Raw genomic sequence first — 19,699 nt, 5'->3', positions numbered from 1 at the left:
GTCTTAAGTCCAGCGGTGGTAGGCACGGATGTATTTTTTAGTACCGCTCGCAAGCAGTAGTACCACTACCCTTAGAAATCGTACCGCTACCCCTAGCGGTAGTACCGTGAGGACGAGCGGTAGTACCGCTCTGGCGGTTCTACCGGCCTTTTGCCTCCTCGCTATTTTTTTCAAAGGGCTTCCACCGCCCTAGCGGTAGTACTGCTCCCATGAGCTGTAGTACCGCTCTGTGCGGGCTGTGAGCATAACAGTTGTATTTTTCCCCACATATAAAATGGGGTCTTATTCCCCAATGAACCTTATCCTTTAAGCTTGTGTTCTTCCCTCATTGTTGACCTTCTTCGAGCTTGCTATCTCTCAATCCCTCCATGGATTCTTGCTAGTTTCGGGGGAGAAAGAGAGAGGAGATCTAGATCCACATTTCCACCAATCACTTTCTCCTCTATGTGAGGGGAACCCCTTGGGTCTAGATCTTGGAGTTCTTGGTGTTCTCCTTCTTGTTCTTCCTCTCATTTTCCTCCCTAGCAATAGTTTCTTTGGTGGGATTTGGGAGAGAAGGACTTGGGCACTCCGTGTGCCTTGCCATTGCATGCATCGGTTTGAGTTCTCCACGGTGATATGTGGAAGTTTCAAGTTGAGAAGCTTATTACTCTTGGGTGCTTGGTACCCTTGAGCTTGTTGCTCTTGGGTGCCTCGGTGCCCTAGACGATTGGTGGTGTTTGGAGCTCAATCATTGTGCTGTAAATCTCCGGGCAAGCGCCGGGGTCTCCAATTAGGTTGTGGAGATCACGCCGAGCAATTTGACCGGTTCCGGTGACTGCCCCCAAGGGTTTCCAAAGTGTACGGGTTCGGTGACCGCCCCCAAGGGTTGCCATTTGTACGGGTTCGGTGACCGCCCTCAAGGGTCCCTTAGTGGAATCACGACATCTTGCATTGTGCAAGGGCGTGAGGAGATTACAGTGGCCCTAGTGGCTTCTTGGGGAGCATCGTGCCTCCACACCGCTCCAAACGGAGATTAGCATCCGCAAGGGTGTGAACTTTGGGATAGATCGTCGTCTCCACGTGCCTCGGTTATCTCTTACCCGAGCCCTTTACTTATGCACTTTACTTTGTGATAGCCATATTGTTTCTTGTCATATATCTTGCTATCACCTAATAGTTTATCTTGCTTAGCATAAGTTGTTGGTGCACATAGGTGAGCCTAGTCGTTTTAGGTTTTGTGCTTGACAAATTAACCACTAGGTTTATTCCGCATTTGTTCAAGCCTGCACCGTAACTATTTTAAAACGCCTATTCACCCCCCTCTAGCCGACATCCATGATCTTTGAGTAAGCCTTCGGTGGAGTTGGTCGTAAGCTAACCATATGCATATGACCTTTGGTAAAGATCATGTCAGGCACAACCTCCTTCGGGAGCCTATATTAAAGGACATATATATAGCACCATCTATAGTTAGCAATGTAGTTTACTTAAGAAGAATGCATGCAATGAAGTTACCATCATTAACAAAAACATACCAAGTTTTTGGCAATGAAGTTACCATCATGCAACTCATCGACTAGTGGCACGTATCCACTAAAATTTGGGTTGATAGAATGATTGGTCTTAAAGGCCTCAACATCATCTATGAATGAGACAAGATAACCTTTCTCCTCACAATTAAGCTTGGAGCCATAGCTGTCGATGTATTGTCTACATCCTTCCGAGTATTTCTTGAAGATAAGAAATAAGTTGACAATTATAAATAAAAAAAATTAGTAGCGATGAACACCAAATATTTTTAAATTAACAATATAAATTACTTAACTAACAAATTACTTAACTTACCTGGTTCTTCTCCACCATGCCATGAATCCATTCAGGGAAGAAGAAGTTCGTTCCGTCGACTGTACGTGAAGGATTCTGCATGTACGTCTACACTGTTCGTCAAGTTCATCGCGCTGTTTCATCAAGTTCGGTGAGCTCTTGTCCAGTTCCTTTCACAGGCTTACTTCCCTATACCTTGTCCATCTGTTAGGCATCACTTTAGGGCCTATTTCTTTAGTTGGCCACGTGCGTCCAAAATAGGAGGCCATTCGGTGGCATCGGCATGTTCCCGTAGAATCTGTTCCTCGGATGACTTCATGCCGAATGTATCAAATGCTCCCTATGACAATAGGAACCTATTGGTGGAACTAGTTTGTTAGATCGGCAACTTAATTTTTAGAATGTGCTTTATCCAATTGTTCTTTTAATTAGAATGATATATTTTAATATAGTTTTGTACGGTTTCATTTGTTAATTTCCTGCATCATATAGTAGTGTGATATGCGTTTGCAATAGGTCTTGTGAATTATCACATGTGTAGTAGCTCACCCGTGAACTTTTGTGTTAATATTTTATCATTCATCTGTTCGGGATATGTTACGAGTGCATGCTAATCATCTCATTTTTACGAGAGTGTCATGTGATTTATTAGTCATGTTTGTAGGATTATTTAAATCGTCAAATATAGTTTGTTCTTGATGATATTTTTCTTTGGTGCGTGCGTAGTCCTATGATGTCTCTGTACAAGTCTTTGCAAATTCTTACCATGTGTAGGAGTTGATTGGTGTATCGGATTATTATTGTTTGTACATGCTTGTCGGGTGTTACTATTTTAATTAGATTTGGAGCATTGATGGGTAATCGTATTGTTATCATTTAAATAATGCCTAGTACTCTTTATTGCTCTATGTTGAGAATCCGTACAAATTTTTGGTGAATTGTCTGCATGCTTAGGACTTTGTAAGATTATTCTAAGCTTTGTTTGATTTCTCTAATTATTAAATACTTCTTATTTTCTTATTGTTTAGCATGAAGATATATTAGATATAGTTTATATATTCATGTTCATCCATCTCACATGTTTATTTTATTGGTTTGAAATCATGTCATTCGTACAATAGATGTTCATATTATTGTTATTTTCTTCTAGGTGTTGTCGCATGGTTTTGCTTATGCTAGAGGTCAAATGAAATGTCTTGTTCTTTGGAAATGGGTGCATTATAGTTTGTTGCATAGAAAATAATTTCCTAGTTCCTCTTCTTTTCTAGATGTTTATTATCCAAGTTTACATGGTTCGATGCTTTTATGTCATGGTTATAATTGTGTTCCTTTGTAGGATTTGTTTCTTGTGGCATAGAAGTTAGTTTATTAAAAGGGCAGCCCCAGTGCATGTAGCTCCCGCTTGCGCATAGAAGTTAGTTTATTACACCTTGATAATTATTCAATGTGTTTTATTTACCTAGGACAATACCGTGTCATGCTATCACTTGCTCAAACGTTGAATGCTTGTTTTATTGTATGATTTCGATGTGTTATAACATTGCTAGGATTTACGATATGATGGTGTATAGTATTAGACTTTGCTTGGTAAAGATACATGCTAGTGGTCTATGATTCCAGCTTGCTTGATCAAAACCATTCCATGATGTTGTGACAATATAACTAGAGGATAGTGCATGTATCAATTCATGTTATAGAATAGTCATGCCTATGTCTTTACAAGTGTAAGTTGTACTTGATAGAAATGCATGTTGTCTCTCTTAGTCATTCTACGATATATCATTGCTTGATTTGGTTGATGCCATGATCTAGTCGTTTACCCTACGTGCTTAATATGCTTTCATGTGCTTATTTCATAACTGTCATGGTAGTGTTGTATGTTAATGTCGTGTTTGATCTCAGATTAGTTGTTATCAAGTGGGTTATCTCATAGTTACAAGTTGTATTCTATTAATAGCATATTTTGGCATCCTGTGTGATGATTATCCATGCTTAGCATCCTATCTAGTTATCTTACTCTTGCATTTGTGGTATGCCTAAGTCTAGACATCAGGTCATGATAGTGATCTTTCATGGGTTATTATATTCCATGTGTATAGTTGTACTTGTGTTTCTCATATATGCTTGATTTGTCTCATTTTAGTGTTGTGAGTGTTTTATATGTGTTGCAGTAGTTCATCACATGCTTATAATCATTTACCGTTCATGTTAGATGAGTTGTGTGCTAGTCATATTATAAGTGATAGTGGTTATTAGTATGGGTTGTTCTTTATTGCTAAGACCATGCCCTAGTTTAGTATCTTCTCATAGAAACTCCTATCTTTAGTGCTTGTGTTATTAGATAAGGCCTCTTCATGATTTTATACTCACATGCCTTGTATGATGTGTCTGATTATGTAATTGCCCAATTAGTTTGTGATAGGATTGGTTTGTCCTTCGTTATTGAAAATAGTTGCTAGTAGTTGTTATGACTAGGGTTTAGTCTTTGCTTGTTGTAAACCATTATGAATATTTGGATTCATCCAAATATATACTTGTGGTTGATTATTAATCTTAATCATATCATGTCTTGGATAGTTGTTCATCCTTTTGTTTCATTTTTGTATAGTTTCTTGTTAATTGTTTGATATACTTGATCCTATTTTATTTTAGTAATGTTTTACGGCTAGACCTATATCATTTCAAATCATTTTATTGAATTATGTTTGATTGCTTGACTACGAAGGTTTATAATGTTGGTTTGGTTATCTTAGGGAATGCTTCCTTTTGAACTAGCATATAGTTGATGTAAATGTTGCTATTGACCATTATCAATATTTAGATTCCATCTAAATATTTATTTGTGGTTATCTTTTACATTTAGTATGCCATGTTGTGATTGTGTAGTTAAAATGCATATGTTGGTTCCATGGTGTGTCGATGCCATTATGTTTGTCATACAGTAGTTTCCTATGTAGTTTCTCGAGATGTGTAGTGGGCACTACTAGTGTTTAATCGCATAATTTATATTAGAACGTCAGTCTTGATCGCCAAGTCTTCCTTAGCCGTGTCAACCTAACCCTTTCCCTTTGTTGAATCATATCTCTTACCTTCCTATCTTGCTACTTCATTTTGGAATCTCCATCTTGATCAATATCCTGTTATTCATCCACTCTTAATTTGTTCTGGATGTTATTTGAATTTACTATTGTTTTGGTATTTATTTGTTTTCCATTTGCTATCGTTATGATCAGTAGGGAGTGACGACGATGTTAGACATGGACAGAAACAGGTTACCGAAGAGGGACTCAACAACGAAGGCATGCCTCCTTCTTTGATCATACTTATCCTATGGTTTACAAAATTGCATTGAGTTTTATTGTTACTATTGTGCATGCTATTTTAATTCTCGTAGCTAGCATGTCGATTGACACATTACCTTGATCCGCTTGTCGCCTATTTACTTGACACCTGAGTAGAAGTATAAGGTTCCCGTAGAGTAGAAATGCTTAGCCATGCTTATCACCCTATAGGTGCCTTGTTGAATGATCTCTGAGTCATTGACAGTTGAAACTTAATGCTAAGCTAGGCCTGTTGGCCCTTGTTGACCTTCTCTATCCTCTTCTACTCTGGGTGAAACTTACCATCTGAATACTGGCGCAGGCGACAGCTGAATCAAGGATTGAAGGAGTGATTGGCTGCCCTTCACGAGTTGAAGGGGGCAATCAGTCGTCCGTGCCGCTTAAGGCCTAATAAGTCTTGAATTTGAAGATTGTGTTAACAGTATAGCCACATGCTATATGGGCACTGGCTTGGTTGATTGGTTAGTTCACTCTTATTGTCGTCATCGCCGTACCGCAGATGGGATAGCTGCCTTGCGAGGAGTGTCCTCGGCACAAAAGGGGGGCCCGGACTGTGAACTGCGGTTACATTTGTGTTAAAACCTAGTGGGCTTGGCACAATAAGTTTGATCTAATGAAAGACCTCGTCACAATCTCCCTGCTGGTATACCAAATGGTGTACTATACCAGCAGCCACTGGTGGCATCAAGACGAGATTGTGTCGTGTGGATAAAGTGTACGACCTCTGCAGAGTATAAAACTATTTGAATAGCCGTGTCCATGGTCATGGAAAACACATGAATCTTTCTTGACATACAGGACCTGTCTTGCTTATTCCCTCTTTGCCCCTATTCTTGAAACCTATGAAGGATGTGAGTTGATCGAGGACCTCACTTGATGAAAGTTGTTCTGGAGATAAAACATGTTTTCATCTAAAACTGTTCCATCCAACTACTTTATTTGTTAAACAAAATTAGCTTTATGCAAATGAGCCATACAACCTTCCTTTGAAGCCACATGTAGCTATTAGGTCCTTCCCCGTGGGAGGCATGTTGAGTACGTTATGTACTCATGGCAATACTTTTGTTGAACAACAGAGATCTATGAAGACGAGGGCGTCGACTACGACTATTATGATGATCCTGAGGAGTGAGGACACATTGACTACATCGACTGCCTGTGGTGGAGATGGAGTCGCTACGTATTTATATATTCCGCTGTGTTTCTGGTTGTAATAAATGTCATGAGACATTTCACTATGTATGCCTTGTGGCGAGAGTTGTTAAACTTTTAATGTTCTGCAATGATACCATTTCACTGTGTTGTCAACAATGATCCTGGGGTTGACAAATATACACAGGAGGGTCTGGAAGTTAATTCCGGGTTCCCACAGAAGTGGTATCAGAGCCGATGTCGACCTAGTCGCGTAGCCTTAGTTAGAAATGGAAAGCCTTAGGTACCATTTTAATAATAAAAACTATTTTGAAACGGATCATTCTCGTACTCTTCTCCTTCACTATTGCTATTGTCATCTCATGCATCTTATTCATTTGAAATTTAAACTCTACTTCGCTACCATCTTCTTTATAGTATGAAACCCTTTTGCCCACCCAAGGTGTTGAAAAATTAGAAGTTTCTCAAGACGTCCTAAGAATTTCAAACTTCAGCCCCTGAAACTCTGAGCAGCTACATATTTCCAAGAGAAGACACATCGCGACCTCAAGAAGGCAAGAACCGTTGATCATGCTCCAATTGTCAACGCCAAAGATTTGGCCCAAGATTTGTTGTGACTAGCCCTATATGATTAAGTTGGTTAACACCCTTGTAGTGATAGAACTCGTAGCTTGCAGATGCAAAACCTTTTTGTGTGAGTATCGTCCGCATATTTTTCTTCTGGTGTTTTCTATGCAGTCATACTAAAACCCAATTTGCCAAAAAGAGTTGCTTGGATAGCTTCATGATTATCTGGTTGTTATCTTTTGTTTTCTTCTGGGGTACCTCCACCTTCTGTAGGATTCTTGTACTCCTCTTTTGCACTTTACCTCTTCTCTATAAACCCTGGAGGACACTTTGAAATGGAAAGAAGTTGCAACATCATGCTTCGAGGTCTATTACCAAAGTGAACCCTATGGAAAACCTCTTTTAAGGGGGGTAGTAGACGGTGATTCGGCGAGATTGAAGAATTGAAGACCTTCATTCGCAAAGAAGATGAAGATTTGAAGATTTTCAATACGTGTACTATAGTTAAACCTGAAGGAAGAATCAATCTGTCCGGCCGCACCGAAGCTTGACCAAAAGAAGAAGGTCAAGATCGAAGAATGTTCATCCACTCCCAGAGGCTATGTGGTTACCATCACGAAGATCAAATGACAGTTTCCAAGGCTTGAGCAAGCTAAGGATAGTATCAACAAGAGAAGTATCTCCATCCAAGACTCAAAGCTATCGATCACGAAGTTTAGAATTGACCATGGATGCATAAGGACCTGTGAAGAAATTGCATTGAAGATGAAGCTAAACTAAACCCATTCTCTTTAGTCAGCCTGAATCTCGGGGACGAGATTCCTTTTAAGAGGGGCAGATCTGTAACATCCCGATTCTCAGAATGTTTAAGAATTTTTTTATTCCAAAAATCAGGGCGAGAAAATTTCATTTGTTTTATTTGTTAACCAAGCTTAAATTAGAATTTTATAATTTAATGGATTTAATTTGAACTAATGTGAACCTAAATTAAAATTTGTGTTTACTTCTTAGTCGGGCTCTATTTTCTCTTGTTTGGCATAATTAAATATGCGCCTTTGAATTTGGTTTGGTCTTCTTAAATTCGTTTGATTGTTCAACCTTTTTTTCCTTCTTTAGATTTTTCTAAAAAGAAATAAATTTGTTTCCCTGTCTCAAACTTTGGCCGAATTGCTCATGTCCAATCTGCTTGTCTCTTTTCTCTTCTAATTTTCCTTTTCTCCAAACCGACTGGGCCAACCTGCATATCTTTTCTCTCCCTTGGGTTGCAGCTAGCACCTCCCTCTCTCTATTTTTTTTACTTCCTCCTAATGGGCTGGCTGATCTGGCCCAACACCCACAAAAGCGACCCCCTCTTCTCTCCTTCATGTGTACGTTCTCATGTTACAGAAGAAAGTGAAACGTCCACGCAAGAGCCACCACGTCCATTCACCTTGGCTCCCTTAATTCCTCCTCTTTCCTTTTACCTTCCACTTGATTTATCTCCCCGTGCCAGCCCCATAGCCCTTCGTCTCCTGCCCTCACGCATGTAAACGTACAGGCACAAGTACATGAAGGAAGAGCCACACCCATGAATGAATCACCCTCCCTTGAACTCTCTTAATCTCTCAACCGTTTCACAATCCATGAGTATATATATGTGTGCCCTGAGCTCCTCTTCCAACTCCCGTAGCATCCCTACCCTCTTGCTTCCTCTTCCTATCCAGAAACTCTCTTAAAAAGATGATGCTCCATGGATGATGTGCTCGATCCCGGTGATGCACGTCATCTTCATCCGAACCCTTGCACCAGGTTCTTCTCCACCATGCCATGAATCCATTCAGGGAAGAAGAAGTTCGTTCCGTCAACTGTAAGCGAAGGATTCTGCATGTACGTCTACATTGTTCGTCAAGTTCATTGCACTGTTTCATCAAGTTCGGTGAGCTCTTGTCCAGTTACTTTCACAGGCTCACTTCCCTATACCTTGTCCATCTGTTAGGCATCACTCTAGGGCCTATTTATTTAGTTGGCCACGTGCGTCCAAAATAGGAGGCCATTCGATGGCATCGGCATGTTCCCGTAGTTTCTGTTCCTTGGATGACTTCATGACGAATGTATCAAATGCTCCCTATGACGATAGGAACCTATTGGTGGAACTAGTTTGTTAGATCGGCAACTTAATTTTTAGAATGTGCTTTATCCAATTGTTCTTTTAATTAGAATGATATATTTTAATATAGTTTTGTACGGTTTCATTTGTTAATTTCCTGCATCATATAGTAGTGTGATATGCGTTTGCAATAGGTCTTGTGAATTATCACATGTGTAGTAGCTCACCCGTGAACTTTTGTGTTAATATTTTATCATTCATCTGTTCGGGATATGTTACGAGTGCATGCTAATCATCTCATTTTTACGAGAGTGTCATGTGATTTATTAGTCATGTTTGTAGGATTATTTAAATCGTCAAATATAGTTTGTTCTTGATGATATTTTTCTTTGGTGCGTGCGTAGTCCTATGATGTCTCTGTACAAGTCTTTGCAAATTCTTACCATGTGTAGGAGTTGATTGGTGTATCGGATTATTATTGTTTGTACATGCTTGTCGGGTGTTACTATTTTAATTAGATTTGGAGCATTGATGGGTAATCGTATTGTTATCATTTAAATAATGCCTAGTACTCTTTATTGCTCTATGTTGAGAATCTGTACAAATTTTTGGTGAATTGTCTGCATGCTTAGGACTTTGTAAGATTATTCTAAGCTTTGTTTGATTTCCCTAATTATTAAATACTTCTTATTTTCTTATTGTTTAGCATGAAGATATATTAGATATAGTTTATATATTCATGTTCATCCATCTCACATGTTTATTTTATTGGTTTGAAATCATGTCATTCGTACAATAGATGTTCATATTATTGTTATTTTCTTCTAGGTGTTGTCGCATGGTTTTTCTTATGCTAGAGGTCAAATGAAATGTCTTGTTCTTTGGAAATGAGTGCATTATAGTTTGTTGCATAGAATATAATTTCCTAGTTCCTCTTATTTTCTAGATGTTTATTATCCAATTTTACATGGTTCGATGCTTTTATGTCATGGTTATAATTGTGTTCCTTTGTAGGATTTATTTCTTGTGGCATAGAAGTTAGTTTATTACACCTTGATAATTATTCGATGTGTTTTATTTACCTAGGACAATACCATGTCATGCTCTCACTTGCTCAAATGTTGAATGCTTGTTTTATTGTATGATTTCGATGTGTAATAACATTGCTAGGATTTACGATATGATGGTGTATATTGTTAGACTTTGCTTGGTAGAGATACATGCTAGTGGTGTATGATTCCAGCTTGCTTGATCAATACCATTCCATGATGTTGTTACAATATAACTAGAGGATAGTGCATGTATCAATTCATGTTATAGAACAGTCATGCCTATGTCTTTACAAGTGTAAGTTGTACTTGATAGAAATGCATGTTGTCTCTCTTAGTCATTCTACGATATATCATTGCTTGATTTGGTTGATGCCATGATCTAGTCGTTTACCCTACGTGCTTAATATGCTTTCATGTGCTTATTTCATAACTATCATGGTAGTGTTGTATGTTAACATCGTGTTTGATCTCAGGTTAGTTGTTATCAAGTGGGTTATCTCATAGTTACAAGTTGTATTCTATTAATAGCATATTTTGGCATCTTGTGTGATGATTATCCATGCTTAGCATCATATCTAGTTATCTTAGTCTTGCATTTGTGGTATGCCTAAGTCTAGACATTAGGTCATGATAGTGATCTTTCATAGGTTATTATATTCCATGTGTATAGTTGTACTTGTGTTTCTCATATATGCTTGATTTGTCTCATGTTAGTGTTGTGAGTGTTTTATAGGTGTTGCAATAGTTCATCACATGCTTAGAATCATTTACCGTTCATGTTAGATGAGTTGTGTTCTAGTCATATTATAACTGATAGTGGTTATTAGTATGGGTTGTTCTTTATTGCTAAGACCATGCCCTAGTTTAGTATCTTCTCGTAGAAACTCCTATCTTTAGTGCTTGTGTTATTAGATAAGGCCTCTTCATGATTCTATACTCACATGCCTTGTATGATATGTCTGATTATGTAATTGCCCAATTAGTTTGTGATAGGATTGGTTTGTCCTTCGTTATTCAATAGTTGCTAATAGTTGTTATGATTGGGGTTTAGTGTTTGCTTGTTGTAAACCATTATGAATATTTGGATTCATCCAAATATATACTTGTGGTTGATTATTAATCTTAATCATATCATGTCTAGGATAGTTGTTCATCCTTTTGTTTCATTTTTTGTATAGTTTCTTGTTAATTGTTTGATATACTTGATCCTATTTTTTAGTAATGTTTTACGGCTAGACCTATATCATTTCAAATCATTTTATTGAATTATGTTTGATTGCTTGACTACGAAGATTTATAATGTTGGTTTGGTTATCTTAGGGAATGCTTCCTTTTGAACTAGCATACAGTTGATGTAAATGTTGCTATTGACCATTATAAATATTTAGATTCCATCTAAATATTTATTTGTGGTTATCTTTTACATTTATTATGCCATGTTGTGGTTGTGTAGTTAAAATGCATATGTTGGTTCCATGGTGTGTCGATGCCATTATGTTTGTCATACAGTAGTTTCCTATGTAGTTTGTCGAGATGTGTAGTGGGCACTACTAGTGTTTAATCACATAATTTATATTAGAACATCAGTCTTGATCACCAAGTCTTCCTTAGCCGTGTCAACCTAACCATTTCCCTTCGTTGAATCATATCTCTTACCTTACTATCTTGCTACTTCATTTTGGAATCTCCATCTTGATCAATATCCTGTTATCCATCCACTCTTAATTTGTTCTGGATGTTATTTGAATTTACTATAGTTTTGGTATTTATATATTTTCCATTTGCTATCGTCATGACGAGTAGGGAGTGATGACGATGTTCACTACTAGGGAAAAGCCTATACACAGAATCTTACCAGCAGCGCGCTTTAAAATCTGGCGCTGCTGCTAAGTAGCAGTAGCGCGGGTTTTTAACCCTCGCTACTACTAAGTTGATAGCAGTAGCGCTGGTTTTTTACCCTCGCTACTACTAAGCGGTCTCTACTGTGCCCCCCGGGACATGCCATAGTAGTAGCGCGGGTTTTTAACCCTCGCTACTACTAAGTTGATAGTAGTAGCACTGGTTTTTACCCCTCGCTACTACTAAGTGGTCTCTACCGTGCCCCTGGGCCATGCCATAGTAGTAGCGAGGGTTTACTACTAAGTTTTTACCCCTCGCTACTACTAAGAGGTCTCAACCGTGCCCCTCCGGGACATGCCATAGTAGTAGCGAGGGGTAAAATCCCTCGCTACTACTAAAGGTCCCATTTTGAAACTCTACCCCCCTCTATGGATCGCCTTTTCGATTTTGTAAAAAGCAAAAGAAAATGATAAAAACTTCAAAAATTAAAATCCTTCGAGATGTAGTTATGTTACTACATCTACTAGTTAGGAAAATTTAAAAACTTAAATTTGGACATGTTTTGCAAAAAGTGTAGGGAAAATGTAAAATGGCTATAACTTTTGCATACGATGTTAGAAAAAAACGTATAATATATCAAAATGTTTCAAAAATTAAAATCCTTCGAGATGTAGTTATGTTACTACATCTACTAGTTAGGAAAATTTAAAAACTTAAATTTGGACATGTTTTGCAAAAAGTGTAGGGAAAGTGTAAAACGGCTATAACTTTTGCATACGATGTCAGGAAAAAACGTATAATATACCAAAATGTTCAGCACGAAAATCCGCATACTATGGAGACGGCCTATGGCCTGTTTGCAAATTTTTAGAATCCTCAAATTCAAAAAGGAAAAAAAGTTATGCTCAAATTTCAGTTTTTTTAATTTTGGTCAAATCTGGTCAAACTGTGGTCAAACTACTTATTCAAGAAGTATTAGTGTTACTAAAAATTATTCAAGAATATTAGTGTTACTAAATAATTATTTCAGTTTTTTGGAATTTTGGTCAAATCTGGTCAAACTGTGGTCAAACTTTGGTCAAAATGTGGTCAAACTTCTTATTCAAGAAATATTAGTGTTACTAAATAATTATTGTTTTTTAGAACAATAGTTTTAAACTCAAACAGCGAAATGTGTGACTTCATGCTCAAGCTAAACTCCCGAGGGTTAATAGGATTGACATCTTACTATTGTCAGGAAAACAAAAAGTGCAGACTTGGAATCGAGGGAGAATAGAACCAGGAAGTTAAGCGTGCTCAGGCTGGAGTAGTGAGAGGATGGGTGACCGTCCGGGAAGTTAGATGATTTGGAATGATGAGAGGTGATTAGAGATTAAATTGAGCAGCGATGAGGGTGATTAGAGATTAGAGGTTAAAATAATTCAGAAATTTGAAAATTCGCGCAAAAAATTCGAAAAAAAATTCCGCAGGTTAGTAGTAGCGCGGGTTTTTACCCACGCTACTACTAACGGATGTAGTAGTAGCGCGGGTGGCACCCGCGCTGCTACTATACGTTAGCTGTAGCGCCTTATTAGTAGCGCCGGCCCCCGCGCTGCTAATAGGCCCAAAACCCGCGCTGCTGCTAGGCTTTTCCCTAGTAGTGGTTGGACATGGACAGAAACAGGTTACCGAAGAGGGACTCAACAACGAAGGCATGCCTCCTTCTTTGATCATACTTATCCTATGGTTTACAAAATTGCATTGAGTTTTATTGTTACTATTGTGCATACTATTTTAATTCTCATAGCTAGCATGTCGATTGACACATTACCTTGATCCGCTTGTTGCCTATTTACTTGACACCTGAGTAGAAGTATAAGGTTCCCGTAGAGTAGAAATGCTTAGCCATGCTTATTACCCTATAGGTGCCTTGTTGAATGATCTCTGAGTCATTGACAGTTGAAACTTAATGCCGAGCTAGGCCTGTTGGCCCTTGTTGACCTTCTCTATCCTCTTCTACTCTGGGTGAAACTTACCATCTGAATACTGGCGCGGACGACAGCTGAATCAAGGATTGAAGGAGCGATTGGCTGCCCTTCACGAGTTGAAGGGGGCAATCAGTCGTCTGTGCCGCTTAAGGCCTAATAAGTCTTGGATTTGAAGATTGTGTTAACAGTACAGCCACATGCTATATGGGCACTGGCTTGGTTGATTAGTTAGTTCACTCTTATTGTCGTCATCGCCGTACCACAGATGGGATAGCTGCCTTGCGAGGAGTGTCCTCGGCACAAAAGGGGGGCCCGGACTATGAACTGCGGTTACTTCCGTGTTGAAACCTAGTGGGCTTGGCACAATAAGTTTGATCTAATGAAAGACCTCGTCACAATCTCCCTGCTGGTATACCAAATGGTGTACTATACCAGTGGCCACTAGTGGCATCAAGACGAGATTGTGTCATGTGGGTAAAGTGTACGACCTCTGCAGAGTGTAAAACTATTCGAATAGCCGTGTCCACGGTCATGGACAACACATGAATCTTTCTTGACATACAGGACCTGTCTTGCTTATTCCCTCTTTGCCCCTATTCTTGAAACCTATGAAGGACGTGAGTTGATCGAGGATCCTCACTTGATGAAAGTTTTTCTGGAGATAAAACATGTTTTCATCTAAAACTGTTCCATCCAACTACTTTATTTGTTAAACAAAATTAGCTTTATGCAAATGAGCCATACAACCTTCCTTTGAAGCCACATGTAGCTATTAGGTCCTTCCCCTTGGGAGGCATGTTGAGTATGTTATGTACTCATGGCAATACTTTTGTTGAACAACAGAGATCTATGAAGACGAGGGCGTCAACTACGACTATTATGATGATCCTGAGGAGTGAGGACACATTGACTACATCGACTGCCTATGGTGGAGATGGAGTTTCTACGTATTTATATATTTCGATGTGTTTCTGGTTGTAATAAATGTCATGAGATATTTCACTATGTATGCCTTGTGGCAAGAGTTGTTAAACTTTTAATGTTCTGCAATGATATCATTTCACTATGTTGTCAACAATGATCCTGGGGTTGACAAATATACACAGGAGGGTCTGGAACTTAATTCCGGGTTCCCACAATCCACATCCACCTAGATGTTGATATATATTATTTTCAGTATCATCATCTTTGAGACGAATATCAAATGTTATTTGCATATTCTTCTCAAATCCATACGCCTTGCAGAGAGCTTCCCAATTAGAGCAACCAAAATGGGAGTGATTAACCGCATTCTATAGCTTGACCCAAAACGCATAACCATATTTAGTCCTTAGGTGAGCCCTCATCGTCTCCATATTCTCAAAGTCTTGGAAACCGAGCTTCTGCAAGACTCGTCTTGCATGGCACGGGATGTACTAGTCAAATTAAAAAAACGGAAATTACACGTTGAAGCAAAGAAGCACACGTGATGATTAATTACGATGAAATTCTTGTCGTTGTGTACCGTACAAACATCAAAGGTCTATTCCATCTTCACGGTGAAAAACCTATCATTTTATAGATGAGGCTCCCTGTCGCACAAACCCTGGTCATCGTAGCAATACTCGCACTCCGGGATCCTATCATCGTCAGACATTTTCTGTGTTCAAAATTCAAATATTATAAATCGACGACAATTACTAGGAACCGGCGACAATAGATCATTATTATTCATCATAGTTTGACTTTCGATCTGTCAAGTCTTTCTTGAAAACTCTCATCTCACGTGGTGTATATGGTGAGCACTCCCTCTATGATATATTCGACCGTCGTTGATGGACGCTCCTCCATTTATTCCTGAGTGCATTACACCTAAATGTCTAGTGCATGGGAACGAAGGAGAAGCGAACATCACAACAATAGTCAGGATTCTTCCTCTCTGACATTTGCGACAGTCGGTGATGGTTGTCGGTGTAAAAACCAGCAGATCTCGGGTAGGGGGTCCCGAACTGTGTGTCCGAGGATTGATGGTAACAAGGGACAAGTGGGACACAATGTTTACCCAGGTTCGGGCCCTCTTAATGGATGCAAAACCCTACGTCCTGCTTGATTGTATTTGATGAGTATAGGGGTTACAAGAGTTGATCTACCTCGAGAGAGTAATGGATAAACCCTAATTGTCTAGCCTATGAGAATTCTGATAGCCTGTACGGACTAAATCCTCCGGTTTATATATACACGGAGGGGCCTAGGGTTATACAAAAGTTGGTTCGTGGGGGAAGGAAATAACATATCCGGACAGCAATCTTGCCGCATCTACGCATACAGGAGTCCTACCTGGACACGAGGGGGGGAGTCTTCTGCTTGTATCTTCACGGCCCATCAGTCCGGCCCATATCAAATAGCCCGGACACTCGAGTACCCCCTAATCCAGGACTCCCTTAGTAGCCCCCGAACTGGCCTTCAAATGACGATGCAGTATCCGGCTTATGTCTTCGGCTTTTGCAAGGTTGGTTCTTCATCATACCTTGGACCGATAATAGTCCGGCCCTGACTTCCACGTTCTGCCTTTATGACACCTTCCCTATCGTCGCCTCGATTTGCACGCGTTGGGTGAATGTGAACAGTCCATAATAATTTTTATCAAAAATAAAACCGCTGGCCACACAAGGACGGCGCCTATATAAAGAGGTTATATCTCCAAGTGCCATCCACATCGTGCGGAGAACACCAGGTCTAGCCACTTCGAAACATGGTCAGCGCCCCAGGCTCTTGATACGTCTCCAACGTATCTATAATTTTTGATTGTTCCATGCTGTTTTATTATCAATCTTGGATGTTTTATAATAATTTTATAGTCATTTTGTATCATTTTTTGGTACTAACCTATTGACATAGTGCCCAGTGCCAATTCCTGTTTTTTCCATGTATTTTGCATCGCAGGAAATCAATATCAAACGGAGTCCAAATGGCATGAAACTTTATGATGATTTTTTATGGGCCAAAAGGAAGCAGATGGGCTCTAGTTGCACCTGGGGGGTGCCCCGAGGGGGGCACAACCCACCAGGGCGCGCCAAGAGGCCCTAGCGCGCCCCGGTGGGTTGTGCCCACCTTGGGTGCCCCCCAGACCGCCTCTTTGCTCTATAAATACCCAAATATTCCCAAAACCCTACGGGAGTCGACGAAATATTCATCCAGCCGCCCCAGAGTCCAGAATCACCAGATCCAATCTAAACACCATCTCGGATGGGGTTCACCACCTCCATTGGTGCCTCTCCGATGATGTGTGAGTAGTTCTTTGTAGACCTTTGGGTCCGTAGTTAGTAGCTAGATGGCCTCATCTCTCTCTCTCTTGATCCTCAATACAATGGTCTCTTGGAGATCCATATGATGTAACTATTTTTGTGATGTGTTTGTTGGGATCGATGAACTTCGAGTTTATGATCAGATCTATATTTTTATATCCATGAAAGTATTTGAGTTTCTTTGATCTCTTTTATGCATGATCTCGTATAGCCTCATATTTCTTCTGCGATATTTGGGTTTTGTCTGGCCAACTGTGTCATAGCCTAGCTTTATCTTTGCTTGTGGAGTAGTCTTTGTTGTTGCATCATGTGTAAATTTTGCTTAAACTTGAAATGGAGATGTTCAAACACTAGCACCAAATGAAATGCAACTAGGATCAAAATAAAAATATTATCAATCAACCCAAAATGCCCTTCAGAAAAGTTCATGATTTTTGAATTGGTCTAGAACCTCTGCCAAAAATGGTGCACACTTTTCTAGGTCATTTATGGATTTTTAAATTAACTCATATTGTATTTGAATTGGAGCTATTAATTCCTATAAAATATTTGGTAGGTCCGAATATTCTGAAACTTACTGAGGGCCTATGAAACAATTCAGTTACTGCCCACAAATATTTTCAGGATTTATAAAAATGATTTGGTTTATAAACTAAATCAAAACAGAGCAAATAAATAGAAAAATAGAAATAAAAGAGAGAGAGAGAGAGAGAGAGAGAGAGAGAGAGAGGACTTACCTGGCTTACCTGCAGCCCACCTGTGCGGCCCAGCACTGTAGCCGGCCTAGCCCAACTCCTCCCCTGTCTTCAACCTCGTGCCATTAGGCACGAGGGCGTGTGCCCGCGGCGCACACGCACACGCCCGACCACCTCCTCTCTACCTGCTTGCCCGGACATCTCTGGAAGACGCCACGCGCCAGCCCCGTACCCCCTCACTCTCCCCCATGCCTTCCCTCTCCTGTGCTCTCTCTCCCGCCCGGACCCGAATGCGTTAGAGAGCGCCGCCGTGCACCACCGCGGCCACAGCCACTCCCTCGCTCCCTCTCTGTCCCAGGCGTCTCCGCCTCGTCGTCTTCGTACTCTCCACCGAGCCATGCGTCTCCGGAAGAACTTCTTCGACCTCGCCGCCGTCGTCTTCAGCCGCGGGCGTCCAAGATCGCCATTGTCGCTCCGTCGCCTCCAGAGCCTCCCCGAGCCGCTGACCTGCTCGTCGACTTCACAGCGAGCCCCGCCATCGTTCCCCTCTACCCCCATGTCGATTTCTTCCTCTAGCTAGCTCCGCCATCGCGGCCGAGAGCCTTGTTCCGCCGGCCATGTCGTCGCCACGGCCACAGCTGCTGCCGCCAGTGTTTGAGCGTGTGATTGTGCTCAGCGTGATCCCAGAAGGCCAACGCCACTGCCAGCTTCGTCCCTAACGCACCGCATCGTTACGCTCGCTCGAGCTTGAGCTCCGGCCATCTCCACGAGCTCCGTGCTGGCAACCTCCGGCGCCCCCGCGGCCACCCACCTGCTCCTCTGGATGCGGGGGAGCATGGGCTATACCCCGGTGGTCTCTGCGCGTCAGTGCGCCGCCTGTAGCTCAAGTCTGGCAAGCCTCCGCCGTTGTTTGGTCACCGCCAGCTGAACCCCGGCGATAGGCGACGTGGCACGTCATTAGGATTAACCACCCCTAATTAGCCACCTCACTGCCACTGACAGCAGGCCCCACCGCCGGTCAAACCCAGTCAGCGCTGGATTTGACCGGGTTTGTCTAGTGAGTCACTGACCAGTGGACCCCACACGTCAAGTTTGACCTGGGTCAACCCAGTTGACCTGCTGACGCGATGATGTTGTCATGTTGATGCAGTAAATATTTTCTGGGATTTAAAATAAATCAGAAATGATTTATTTATTTCAGAAAATATCCAAAACTTCAAAAATTCATAGAAATTCAATCGTAACTCCAAATGAAATAAATTATATATGAAAAATGATCCGAAAAATCAAATCTATCCATTCGTACTGGTTTCATGCATGATAAAGCAACTTAACCTTGCTATTTAAATGAAAACATGATAATGGCATTTTAAATGCTTGATATGGAGCTTGCATATGAACCCTTGGTTCATATGGACTTCATTTAAATTGTTGCTAGCTACATTAGCTCAAATCACAACATATTTCCATGTCACATTCATGCATCATATTGTTGCATTGCATTGGTTGTGTGCTCTCTTGTTTGCCGGTGTTTGTTCCCCATCAGTAGACGTGGTACCGACGATGAGATTGATGACACCGATGAAGAGCTATACTATCTTCAGAAGTGCCAGGCAAGCAAACCACCTTGTTCATTCTGATACAATCCTACTCTCTCGCTCCTGCTCTCTTTTACTGCATTAGGACAACAACGTTTCAACTGTTACATGCTGCGGTAGTTGAACCCCTTTCCTCTGCATGACCTGTCATTGCCATAGTAAATAGATGAAACCCACTAGCATGAGTAGGAGTTGTTTGAGCCCTGATGTGCCTACTCATTCATGCTTGTTTGTCATGCCTACTATTTCTTAGAGTTGTGTCAGGTCTGATTCATCGGGGATGAATTGGAAAGTTGTGAACATGTCCTACTG

This window comes from Triticum aestivum, chromosome 6A, assembly GCF_018294505.1.
Source record: "Triticum aestivum cultivar Chinese Spring chromosome 6A, IWGSC CS RefSeq v2.1, whole genome shotgun sequence".
Taxonomy (NCBI): Eukaryota; Viridiplantae; Streptophyta; class Magnoliopsida; order Poales; family Poaceae; genus Triticum; species Triticum aestivum.
The sequence above is the reverse complement of the archived record's forward strand: the minus strand, read 5'-3'. Positions refer to the sequence as shown.